At 41.5% G+C, this 12,261-nt stretch overlaps 1 protein-coding gene across 16 annotated transcripts in view; it reads left to right on the top strand.

Annotated features, from left to right (window-relative positions):
* ANK2 (ankyrin 2) overlaps window positions 1–12,261 on the top strand; it is a 524,175-nt gene that overhangs the window by 323,316 nt on the left and 188,598 nt on the right. The window lies entirely within an intron of this gene.

The raw sequence follows: 12,261 nt of genomic DNA, 5'->3' as shown, positions 1-12,261 counted from the left end.
CCATCTGACAAATGCATTGAAATACCGGATCCGTCTCTCCGGTGTCATCCAGAAAAATGGATCCAGAATTTATTTTGCCGGATCCGTTTTGCTGGAACACTCGGGGCCGGATTCGGCATTAATGCATGTCAATGGGAAAAAATTACGGATCCGGCATTCCAGCAAGTGTTCTGGAATTTTGGACGGAGATAAAACCGCAGCATGCTGCGGTATTATCTCCGTCCTGAAAAGTCAAAAAGACTGAACTGAAGATATCTCTCTATTCAGAATACATTAGGATAAAACTGATCAGTTATTTTCCGGTATTGAACCCCTAGGACGGAACTGATGTGAAAGTACCCTTACAATGTATAGCATTTTGCATTTGCATCCTTTCGGAATGAAGTCAGTAGGGAAAACAGTTGGGGTAAATCATACTTATAAATTTATAGTTAATATAGAGAACAAATAAATATTAAACAATCCAAGTTTCAATCACCCTGTTTTGAATAATTCCATTAACTCCCCAATTGCGGTGGTCCTGGATAATACGTCCTGTGCTGGAGTGTGGGTTACAAACCTGGATGGGCAAAGTTATAAATCCATTCCAGCACTAAAACCTCAGGATTGTGCACAACCTCCAGAAATCCATCCTACATGTTTCAATCATGATGATGGCTCCCAGAATTAAAAAACCCTTTACGCTGGGTTCAGACCTGAGCGTTCGCGATGGAGCGCTCTGTATGCGCGATTGTACCGGCGTTTGCAACCGCGCATACAGAGACAAGCGAACGCCCATTGTCGCGCGTTCCCGAAAGTCTATGTACGGGAACGCGCGACAAAACGCCCCAAAGAAGCTCATGTACTTCTTGGGGCGTCGGGCGTTTTACAGTGCGATCGTACGTGCTGTAAAACGCCCAGGTGAGAACCATGCCGATAGGGAAGCATTGGTTTCTCCTTGTTGAGCGTTTTACAGCGCGTAGGAACGCGCTGTAAAACGCTCAGGTGTGAACCCAGCCTGAGGGTTTGAAACATGTAGTTGTAGGATGTGTTTCTGGAGGCTGTGCACAATCCTGTGGAATCAAGAATTGTTTTTATTTCGCCAATGCTGGGATGAAATTCTAACTTTGTCAATCCCCATATAATATATAATCTGGGTTTTATTTGGATTGTATACTTTGCTGTAAACCACAGTATGGGTTGCAAACAAATGTTTAGGGCAACAGTAGATTTGGATAGACAAAACCTCTTCGACATATTCTATAAAATAGATAAAAACGGAAATAAGAACAATTGTTAGTATTTCTATCTTTTTTTATTTTATGTTTTTTTTATATATATGGCAGGTGTATGTTAATGTCAGTGTGGAAACAATTCTGGATCATGGGTGGAATAAATCCCAAATCCCTGGAAAGAAAATCTTTTAACCTTTGCCCCATCAGGCAGTCTGTTCTCAGTAGGAAATCATTTCTGCCCATTTCATCCCTAAAATGTCAGCGCACTTGCACATGGTTTCGTTTGAGATTGGCCACGCTGTTTTTGCAGAGCCAGACAAGGTAATTATTGAAGGCGTCCTGTCTGATTTCAGAATTGATAGGTGAACAGCTTGGATGGTAATAGTCCAAATCCTCTGTAACATGTTCATTTGAAGAGCAAGATTACCAAATGTTCTGACACTTTTTTGTATTTCCTTACATGTTGTCTTGTTGGATTTCGAGGGGCACTGCCAGACGTTTGGCTGTGAGTCAGGACACATTTTAATTACAGAATGTAATCTGTGCTGCTTTCCTTAACACCGACTACAATATGGGGCAATGTCTAACAGAGCCTTCATACACTGAACATACTGGAGCATTTACCACCAAGGTCAATGCCTACTACATATGCCCTGGACAAATACTGAAGTATAGTGGTGATAACTTCAGTACCCTGGCATATCATTTGAAGCGGTGTTACTTTGGCACTGTTGCTGAGGGGCTGTACCTAGGGTGCTGGGTATCTGGGGGGTGGCTAGCAAGGCACTAAGTTTTGGCCATGGATAATAGATACAGGGTCTGTGCCTCCAGTGAAGAAAACCTATCTAGAAGTCTAACAACACTTAACGTGTGAACATAAACTTAGACAAGCGGTCAAAAGTCATTTATCACAGTGGCTGGTGCTGGAAGATACATTTGGTGCATGGTTAGACCCTTTTATTGAATTTTATATCAACTATTGGTTGTCTTACCTTTCAACAGAATTTTACATCAACAATTTGGTGAAAATTTGACTCTAAATGTTGCACCTTAGGCTGCACCCCTTTCCCCACTATGCCGTACCCTCCTGGCAAGCGAGGCGGAGTGGGTTTTTCTAAAACTAGATGCAACAAATTGCACATACAAGCTATGGAGCGGCATGACTTCACTTACTATTTGTGGACAAGAATAGGCAGTTATATGTAACGGACGCGGACTGCAAAACACACCGCGGTCGTGTGCATGCGGCCTTCATCAGTTTATTCCACTGATGAAATATTTATATTTTTACAAATTTCATATTAATCTAAATATTAGTTGTATTTCCCTTTTATTAGCTTTATACTTTTATATTTTGTGTGGAACTGTTTTCATCAAAGACTTTCCAACTTCTCTTTGCATCTGTTTGGTTGGGGTGCACAATTTGAGAATTAGGTCAGCGCCATGCAGAGTAGCCATGTCCTCCTTTTTCACGACTGGTCACACGTTCGTGCCTCTGTTCTGCTGCTGGACACTGGATTTCGTTATTTCAGCATTCCCTATAGTGCCTGGGGCCATTTCCTTGAGCTCCAATCAAGCGATTATGTCTGAACAGCTGAGGTTCTTCCTTTGTTCCTGCAAAATGAAAAGAAGTGCAATTTCTTTATTAATCCGTCCGCCCATCTAGTAATGCAGAACATTTCACATTTTGCTCATGTTGCAGCTTGTGGCTTCGTTTCCATTTACACAGATGTAATTGCTGTGTTTGTGAGTCACAGAGTTTTATGGAGATGTTGGGGAAAGTTGAAGTATAATTGTGTCTTTGATTATAAGACTTATATAGAAGATTAAATACAATTATTATTGTATTTTATTATTTTTTTAGCCATTACCGAGCACCAAAAACTTAGGCTACTTTTACACTGGAGTTTTGGCTTTCCGTTTGTGAGATCCGTCATGGGCTCCCACAAGTGGTCCAAAACGGATCAGTTTTGCCCTAATGCATTCTGAATGGAAAAGGATCCGCTCAGAATGCATCAGTTTGCCTCCGTTCCGTCTCCATTCCACTTTAAAGGCGGATACCGAAACTGAGCCAAACAGATCCGTTCTGACACACAATGTAAGTCACTGGGGACGGATCCGTTTTCTGTGACACAACAGAAAACGGATCTGTCCTCTATTGATTTTCAATGGTGTTCAAGACCGATCCGTCCTGGCTATGTTACAGATAATACAAAGGGATCAGTTCTGAACGGATGCAGACGGTTCTATTAACTGAACGGATCCGTCTGTGCAGATCCATAACAGATCCGCACCAAACGCGAGTGTGAAAGTAGCCTTACCTGCTTTTCCTACTGTCATGCCCTTCAGGCATTATGGCATTGATATTTGTATACTGTATAGATGAGTTATTTAGTTGTAATGTTTTCATACTTTCTACTTAGGCTACTTTCCATTTCTCTTCCTCTAAAATAACATTAAGGGATTTTCTGCAGGCTTTGACATTGCCCTAGTTCGCACAAGCGAAAAACGAGTCTTCAATAAAAAAGGAGAACAAAAAGAAACAAGAGTATTGTACTAATGTCTATGAAACCTGTGTAGGTACATTCTACCAGGGACCAGCGCACTAAAAATGAATAATCTTCTGTTATAATCTCTGAAATGGGCATATTTACAAAAGAAGCCATGTCGTTCACATTTTTTAGGTCAAACTGTTTGCCCACATTGTCCACATAAAAAAGTTAACCTTGAACCATTTAATAATAATAATAATCTTTATTTATAATAGCGCCAACTTTTTCTGCAGCGCTTTACAATCAGAGGGTTCATGTGCAATCAAAATCATGCACTACAGAGCAACAAAGAAGTCAACAATTAAAACAACAGGAATGAGGGCCCTGCCCGCAAGAGCTTACAATCTATGAGACACTTGCAACTGACGGATAGCTTTAATTCACAGCTGAAACACACCGCAGTATAAGTGAATCCTGCCTAAGGCTCTCACAGGGTCCACAGGATGTGAAGCTTCCACATATAAGCATTGTATATTAGTCTTCTTGTAGTTTTAGTTGTATACTGGATTTACCCACCTGACAAGATTTTATACTATTTACAGTTTTCCACTTCCATCCTTAGCCTTGTGTAAATGTGTAATGCACGATTGCAGGTCTTTTTTGCTCTTTTTCTGTATTTCATTCCCTCTTATTCTTGCACTGTGCCTTTCCCTGTGGGATTAGCTCACAGTGCAGGGACCACTAATCTCCTCAGCCAAATGCCAGATGGAACTGGATGTCAGTGTTCCCTTTCTCATCCTCACAGAGAAGGCCTGCCCAGTCGTATGCTCCCACCATCCCCAAGCAGATTGACATTGGAATAAAAATAAGAGCTCCCCAAGCTCCTCCTGGTTCTTTGTAATTGCCAAAAAGTGGCTACTGTAATGCCTTCTTCTAGGACATGATTATGTCGTTTGTGCCTGATTCAGTGTTTAATTGACATTGACTGTCTAGTACAGTCTGCTCTCAGCATTTAAAGAAACAAAATCTAAATCTGCTATAATATATATTATGTTTAGATACAGTAAGTATGGTATAACCGGGAATGTCACTCAGGATCATCAACCTACAATAGGTTATATGGGGGTCATTTGTTATAAGATATATGCACATTTTTGGCACATATCTGTCACAGCTTCGGTCGCAAAGGGGATTTGCGGGCAAATCTGCAACTTTTCCCCGCTCATGCCAGGTCTTAAAAAAAAAAGGAGGATGATGTCCTCTCGCCTGCTCCCTTTCTGTCTCTTTCTGACCCTTACTAGCTATACTCTCACGGGAGCCAGTACCTTATCTGCCATACCTACCATTTATGTCAAGTCTGCCTAAATCAGTCTAAATTAACATATTGCATATCTGCCTATTTTGCTGTACCTACATATTACAACTTTGTATCTTATATGCCTTCCTCGATTGTTGGGCTGTTGCCCGCACTATGTTATTGTCTTCTTTATCATGCCTGCTGTGATAAATAAAGATTTGATTAAAAAAAAAAAAAAAAAAAAAGAGGGAAGTTTTGATCGAAATCCACGCCAGCAAGGGATGCGCATAGCTTAGGCGCATCAAGCGCCAGCGCAAGGGGTATTAAGACCAGCGTCTAAAACATCTAAATAAATCTCCTTAGATCATGATGTTGACTCTCATACCAATACCAATTTTCCTCACCTGTAACCAGGTCATTGAACGCTTTGTGACCTGCATTTTAAAGAAGGATGGTACCCTTAGGACATTAATTATTACATTTGATCCTGAATGATTGAGTTAGGACATCTACTATATTTATCAGTCCTGTCAGGAGAGAAGACACTTTGCCGAACGTGTTAGATCAAGGAGACTTTAATACTGGGGGAGATTTTTTTAATCAAAATGTGCCCAAAAATTGCTGGGTCGGACTGGCCCACCAGAGAATCTACCAGTGGGCTCAGGCTCTGATACCATAGCGAGCCTCAAAGATCCAGGAAAAAAAACATTTGGCTTTCCTTGGAGCCAGTCACTTGCCACTATGGTTTCGGGTTGCGCCTTGAGAATAATTTCCTCTGGTGTGCCCCGGGTCCCCCAATCCAGCACAGTGTACATGCTTTTCAACACATGTATTAAATGTTTCAGATAGCATGTACGGGTGCAGCCCATCAAGTACAAGCCTGGCAGTTAGCGGTGTTCTGCATACGGACCCTGATGCCAGGCTTCATCATGTGTAGGCAGCTAAGGCTGGGTTCAGACCTGAGCGTTCGGGATGGAGCGCTCTTTATGCGCGTTTACAATCGCGGCTCTGGAACAAGCGAACGCCCATTGTCGCGCGTTCCCGGAAGTCTATGTACGGGAACGCGCGACAAGACGCCCCAAAAAAGCTCCTGTACTTCTTGGGGCGTTGGGCGTTTTACAGCTCGATCGTACGCGCTGTAAAACGCCCAGGTGAGAACCATTCCCATAGGGAATCATTGGTTCTTGCCTGTTGAGCGTTTTACAGCGCGTAGGAACGCGCTGTAAAACGCTCAGGTCGGAACCCAGCCTTATACCTTCTCCTTCCCTTGATGATTCACATCTGGATTTGGCTTACAACCCCTGATCAGAACCTGCATGTGCGCAGTCTTAGATTGCATTGCATAACATACTTGCATCTCATCATTTATTATGTTTTTGATTTGTCTTCTGCCCAATTTAACATATGAAATACTTAAAAATAAACAGATTTTATAGATGCAATTACATGGACTAGTTTTGTGGCATTTTCATGCTGTGATTTACCCAAAATGACAGCACAAAAAAACACACAGCGACACCGCCACGTGTGACTATACTTGTATTTTTTAAAAGCTGTGGTTGGAGCAAGGTTGCCAAAAATATTCAGTAGAAGAAGGATGTGATAAGCTTTATTTATCAATCTGGATCTGAGGAGAGATGTAAGTGGGCCGGGTGTGAGACAGACATGGCTTACCTGTTGTTATGTGGGGGCTTCTAGATGAGCACTGGATTCTTTAGTTGCTAGGATACGGTGCACACAGTGCGGGGAGTCGCAGTGTGTGGAACCAGCTCGTTGTGGTAGGAAAATGATGTTATAATATGGTTGACCTATGCAAAATGGTTTCTATTCAGATCAATTCTAGAACTGAATTGGCATCCATGTGTTTTACCTGAAAGGTTGTCCTTATTAGTAAGGAGAGCTTTGTTATATATTCAGTTAACGTATAATATAGGTCACTAAAAAAAATGAATGTATTACAAACCTGTCCCAAAATATGTGTGCTGTCATTTAATGTGTTTAGGCCTCTTTTCACACAGTCACAGTTTGATCAGTGTTTTTCATCAGTGATTTTTAGCCTAAACCAGGAGTGAAGCCTACAGAGATATAAGGCATAATGGAAAGATCTGCATCCGTTCTGTGTTTAGAGTCGCACCTGGTCTTGGCTCACCATCACTGATGGAAATCACTGGCCCAACACTGTATGGAAGTGCCCTTATTCACACGTCCTTGTTTTCCTACTGACTGTGGGTCATTGGAAAAACATCAGCTATATGCAATACTTCGATCAGTAATGCATATACAAGCACCCATTGAAGACTATAGGTCAGCGAAAACCACTGACAGAACAAGGATGACACTGACCATTTGTAGGAGATGCTCTGGAAGTCCTTTAGCAATGAACATGGCATACAGGTGATACACAGAGGGCAAACTATTAACACCCGGACCAACAGTGGATCCTCCACAGCCATCTTCAAGGAGGGAACACTAACTGTCTTGTCAGGGACGTCATCACTGGCACAGGCATGTGAAAGAGGCCTGACATATATTCATCTTGGAGGTACAGTCTAGCCTTTTCAGATTCTGAGAATTCGGATTAAAAGCATGAAAGCCATGTGTTGGGACTTTAAAAGTATGTTGAGCCTACCCTAGGTAATAGAACTGCCTGTATTACAGCTACAGAACTTTCTGAAGCTTTCCAGAACGTTGAGGTTCATGCACCAGTTCTGAGGCGGACTGGCCATATACTCTACAGGGAAATGTCCAAGTTGGTCGATGCCCAGGGGGCAATCTGAGCCCTCCTCAGTGGCTGCTGGCCAGGTACATAACAATCTGATGTTCTCAGGATTAATTAAAGCTAGGAGCATCAGCTACTTATGCACCTGACCAGCAGCCGCAGGTGCCCTTCTGAATTTTCGCCATCCTTAGTATGGTGATAGGGCAGTATTCTATGCTGCACTGTGGTATTTGGTTTTGCTGGGGCGGTATTTTGTGCTGCACTACTGTATTGCTGGCCCCGCCTACTTCAGTTGTTCCTGCCTACTTGTGGCTTCTGTTGGCCCTGCCTACTTGTGTTGCCCCGCCTTCTCTCAATTTGGACTCCCCTACAACTTGAGGCCACTTATAGGTTTTTTTCAAGGGGCATGTTATTCTCCCAGTCCGCCCCCAGTTGCCCATCATGTTTTTTTTATGTGTTCTGCTCTATAAATATTCTAAATGCAGCACAGTGTTATGTTAATGTGTCTGGTTTTACATACAGTACTGCAGTGGACATCCCATGATAAAGGGTGTAAGAGTAGATTCATGCATGTACCTAGCTACAGAATATTGCAGGGAATTTGTCCTATGAAAGGCTTTTTTCAGTGAGGGCTTTGACCAAATATTGTATCTCTCCATTTTGAAATGTCAGAAAGTATGCTATTCTGCCTGACAATTAAATCTTAATGGAATGTGGCTAGTGGAAGGGATTTACTGCAGAATACTTCCATTCAAGTCACAAGGATCATTACCAAAAATATTTCTACATTTTCTGAAAAATGGCAAAACATAGCGACACAGAAGCCTAATCCCTTCAAGGCCAGACCAATTAATTTTCTCCTCCTCACCTTCCAAGAACCATGACTTCTTTCTTTTATGTTCACATAGATGTATGAGGGCTTGTGTTTTGCAGGGCAAGTTGTATTTTAAGATGTCACCATTTAGGTTATCATATTTTGTATTGGAAAACAGGGAAAAGTTCTTTGTGGGGTGAAATGTGAAGTGTCTGGCTGCAGTTTTCTCTCTTCTCCACATTCATGCTCGACCAAGCCAGACAAACGTGTATGAAGGGGTCAGGAGAGACGAGTCCAGCGGATAGCTATGTATTATGTGCTGCCCTTCTTTGACAGCTGCATTGGTGTTATAAATATCCATGAGGAGTCCAGTTTTACTGAGATACAAGAAATTTAGTTGGACCATAAGAAGAAAATAAGGGAACATTTCTGTGACTGACATAAGTTCCATTCATATGAGCGGGGTTGTTTTGGCGGGAAGCACATGGATTTCTCTAAGCCCGATTCAGGTGATGTTCAATGGCAGCAATTTTCTGCAACAAAATCTGCCATGTTTGAAGGCACCCTCAAGTTCCTCTAGTAAAGAATACATTATTAGATATATTTGTGACCGATTTGTTCCTCTTACTATAAATGCTATCGTTTGAATCCGTTTTCCTTAGAGGTTCATGTGTGAATAGCCGTATAGCATTACATGAGTGCAGAAGACCCGAGCAGAGCGAATGCCAATCAATGTTTCATAAAATTCAGCTGCTCTAATCTGAAGTACAGAAGCATGAAGGAAACATTCAGAGGTCATTCATTATTCCAAAAATAACCAGAGTAATCACCATCATGTCAGAATTGCATTTGGCGAATATGTCAATTGTTTCCAATACTCAGACAAAAATTAACTGGTACGGTGAAAGAGTTTCATTGTGAGCGATAAAACCGCTGCCCTCCTAAGTGTACAGACAGATTGCCACCACTTAGTGGTATCCTGTACAACTGAGGACGGCACCATTCCTTTTAAGAATGCATTGGCATGTATCCCTTTTTTGAAGCCTAATTATAGAGATCTACAAGATTTAGATCTGAAATGCTGTATGGCAGCTTCTTTGCACTATTAGGTGGCTGATGTGATCTGATGTGAAGAAGAGTACGCTAGACCTTAGGTAGAGCGTGTGGACCACAGAGGGCGCACGAAACAACCGATCAAAGACAATGTTTTTGATTTCAGCAGTATTCCATTTATTCGTAAGACTCTTACGAATAAATGGAATACTGCTGAAATCAAAAACATTGTCTTTGATCGGTTGTTTCGTGCGCCCTCTGTGGTCCACACGCTCTACCTAAGGTCTAGCGTACTCTTCTTCATACCGTTACCCAAGTGGCAGGGTGGCTCCTGCCCAAGGCGATCGGACGAATCTAGGCTGCACCAACCGTCATTTATCTACACTCATTCTCCATTGCAGTTGCATCCAATTGATGCAACCACAATAGGTGAGCAAACCATTTCTTTCACTAGAAATCTGATTTGCTGAACTTCCTTACCCTATGAGCGCCTTCTCTATCCTCTTGGCCGTTATCTGCCATAGATCTGATGTGGAAGAGCACTTTGGCCACAGCTGAATATCTTCAGGGTGCATTTACATGGGACTGTCATGGTGAAGTGTTTACATGCAGTATTGCTGTAATACGGTATTGCTGTGACCCCCTCTTCTGTTTCCATTGATTTGTGGCGCAGATCTGCTGAATATTATGGGAAGCATATTTCTGAAATCCCTGCAGCACTTTCTTAAACATACCAATGTGAACACAGCACATTTACCAATATTTATGCCATGTTTTTATTCATTCATAGAAAACACTTTTTTAGATTTTTTTCTTACATTTTCTTTTCTTACATTTTTTCTTTTAATTTTGGCAGTACTATCCCATTAAAACCTGAGTACAAAATATTGTTGCTCTTTAGCAGTAATCTTAGGCCTCTTGCACACAACCGTATGTATTCCGTATTTTGCACAACGGAACAGCTGGCCCTTCTTAGAAATGTACTATCCTTGTGCGTAATGCGGACAATAATAGGACATGTTCTATCTTTTAGCGGAACGGACATACGGAAACAGAGTGCACACGGAGTAACTTCCGTTTTATTTTTGCGGACCTATTGAAGTGAATAGTTCTGAATACGGTACGCAAAGAAAAAACGGAACAGACAGAAAGAAAATACGTTCATGTGCATGAGCCCTTAGGGTGCATTCACACGACTGTATAAATGGATCCGCATCCATTCCGCAATTTTGCAGAACGGGTGCGGACCCATTCATTTTAAAGGGGCCGCAAAAGATGCACAAGGTGTTTTTCTTTTTTACTCCCAGCCCTCCCAAACTTTTTACTCCCAGCCATAACTTTTTTATTTTTTCATTCACATAGCCGTATGAGTGCTTGTTGTTTGCAAGATAAGATGTACTTTCTAATAGTACCATTTACAGATACCATTGCATACAATGTGGTGGGAAGCGGGGGTTTACGGGGGTGGGGGTTGGGGGGTTTTCAATAAAACTGAACTGTTTTATTTTCTGGGTCAGTACAAATACAACCATACCACATACTGTATGTATCATTTTTCTTCCATTTTAGTACTGAAAAATTTGAAACTTTGGAAATAAACTTTTTCTTTGCATTGCCACATTCTGACCCCCATAATTTTTTTCTTTTTATGTGTACGGAGCTGTGTGAGGGCTCATTTTTTGTGGGGCGATCTGTACTTTTCATTGATATGTTTGTGGTGGACATTATTATCAATTGCATACATTAGTCCCAGGTGTCTGCTGTTTAAAACTAAAGCTATGGCACCCGCTCCGCTCGCAAGCGGGTGCCATTTTTAAATGCCCAATCGCCGACGTAAACTTACGCGGGGCAGTCGGGAATGGAAAACATTTTTTTTAATAGATTTGTGGTTGTGTGATTGAGAAGAATATAACAGATTTGTGGCTGTGTGATTGAGAAGAATGTAACAGATTTGTGGCTGTATGATGGAGAAGAATGTAACAGATTTGTGGCTGTATGATTGAGAAGAATATAACAGATTTGTGGCTGTGTGATTGAGAAGAATATAACTGATTTGTGGCTGTATGATTGAGAAGAATGTAACAGATTTGTGGCTGTGTGATTGAGAAGAATGTAACAGATTTGTGGCTGTGTGATTGAGAAGAATGTAACAGATTTGTGGCTGTGTGATCGAGAAGAATGTAACAGATTTGTGGCTGTGTGATCGAGAAGAACGTAACAGATTTGTGGCTGTGTGATTGAGAAGAATGTAACAGATTTGTGGCTGTATGATTGAGAAGAATGTAACAGATTTGTGGCTGTGTGATTGAGAAGAATGTAACAGATTTGTGGCTGTATGATTGAGAAGAATGTAACAGATTTGTGGCTGTATGATTGAGAAGAATGTAACAGATTTGTGGCTGTGTGATCGAGAAGAATGTAAAAGATTTGTGGCTGTGTGATTTAGAGGACTGTAACAGATTTGTGGCTGTGTGATTTAGAGGAATGTAAGATTTGTGGCTGTGTGATTGAGAAGAATGTAATAGATTTGTGGCTGTGTGATTTAGAGGAATGTATTAGATTTGTGGCTGTGTGATTTAGAGGAATGTAACAGATTTGTGGCTGTGATATTGAGAAGAATGTAATAGATTTGTGGCTGTGTGATTTAGAGGAATGTAATGTATCAGTGGCAT

The sequence above is a fragment of the Bufo gargarizans genome, chromosome 1, assembly GCF_014858855.1.
Source record: "Bufo gargarizans isolate SCDJY-AF-19 chromosome 1, ASM1485885v1, whole genome shotgun sequence".
NCBI lineage: Eukaryota > Metazoa > Chordata > Amphibia > Anura > Bufonidae > Bufo > Bufo gargarizans.
The sequence above is the reverse complement of the archived record's forward strand: the minus strand, read 5'-3'. Positions and strand labels throughout refer to the sequence as shown.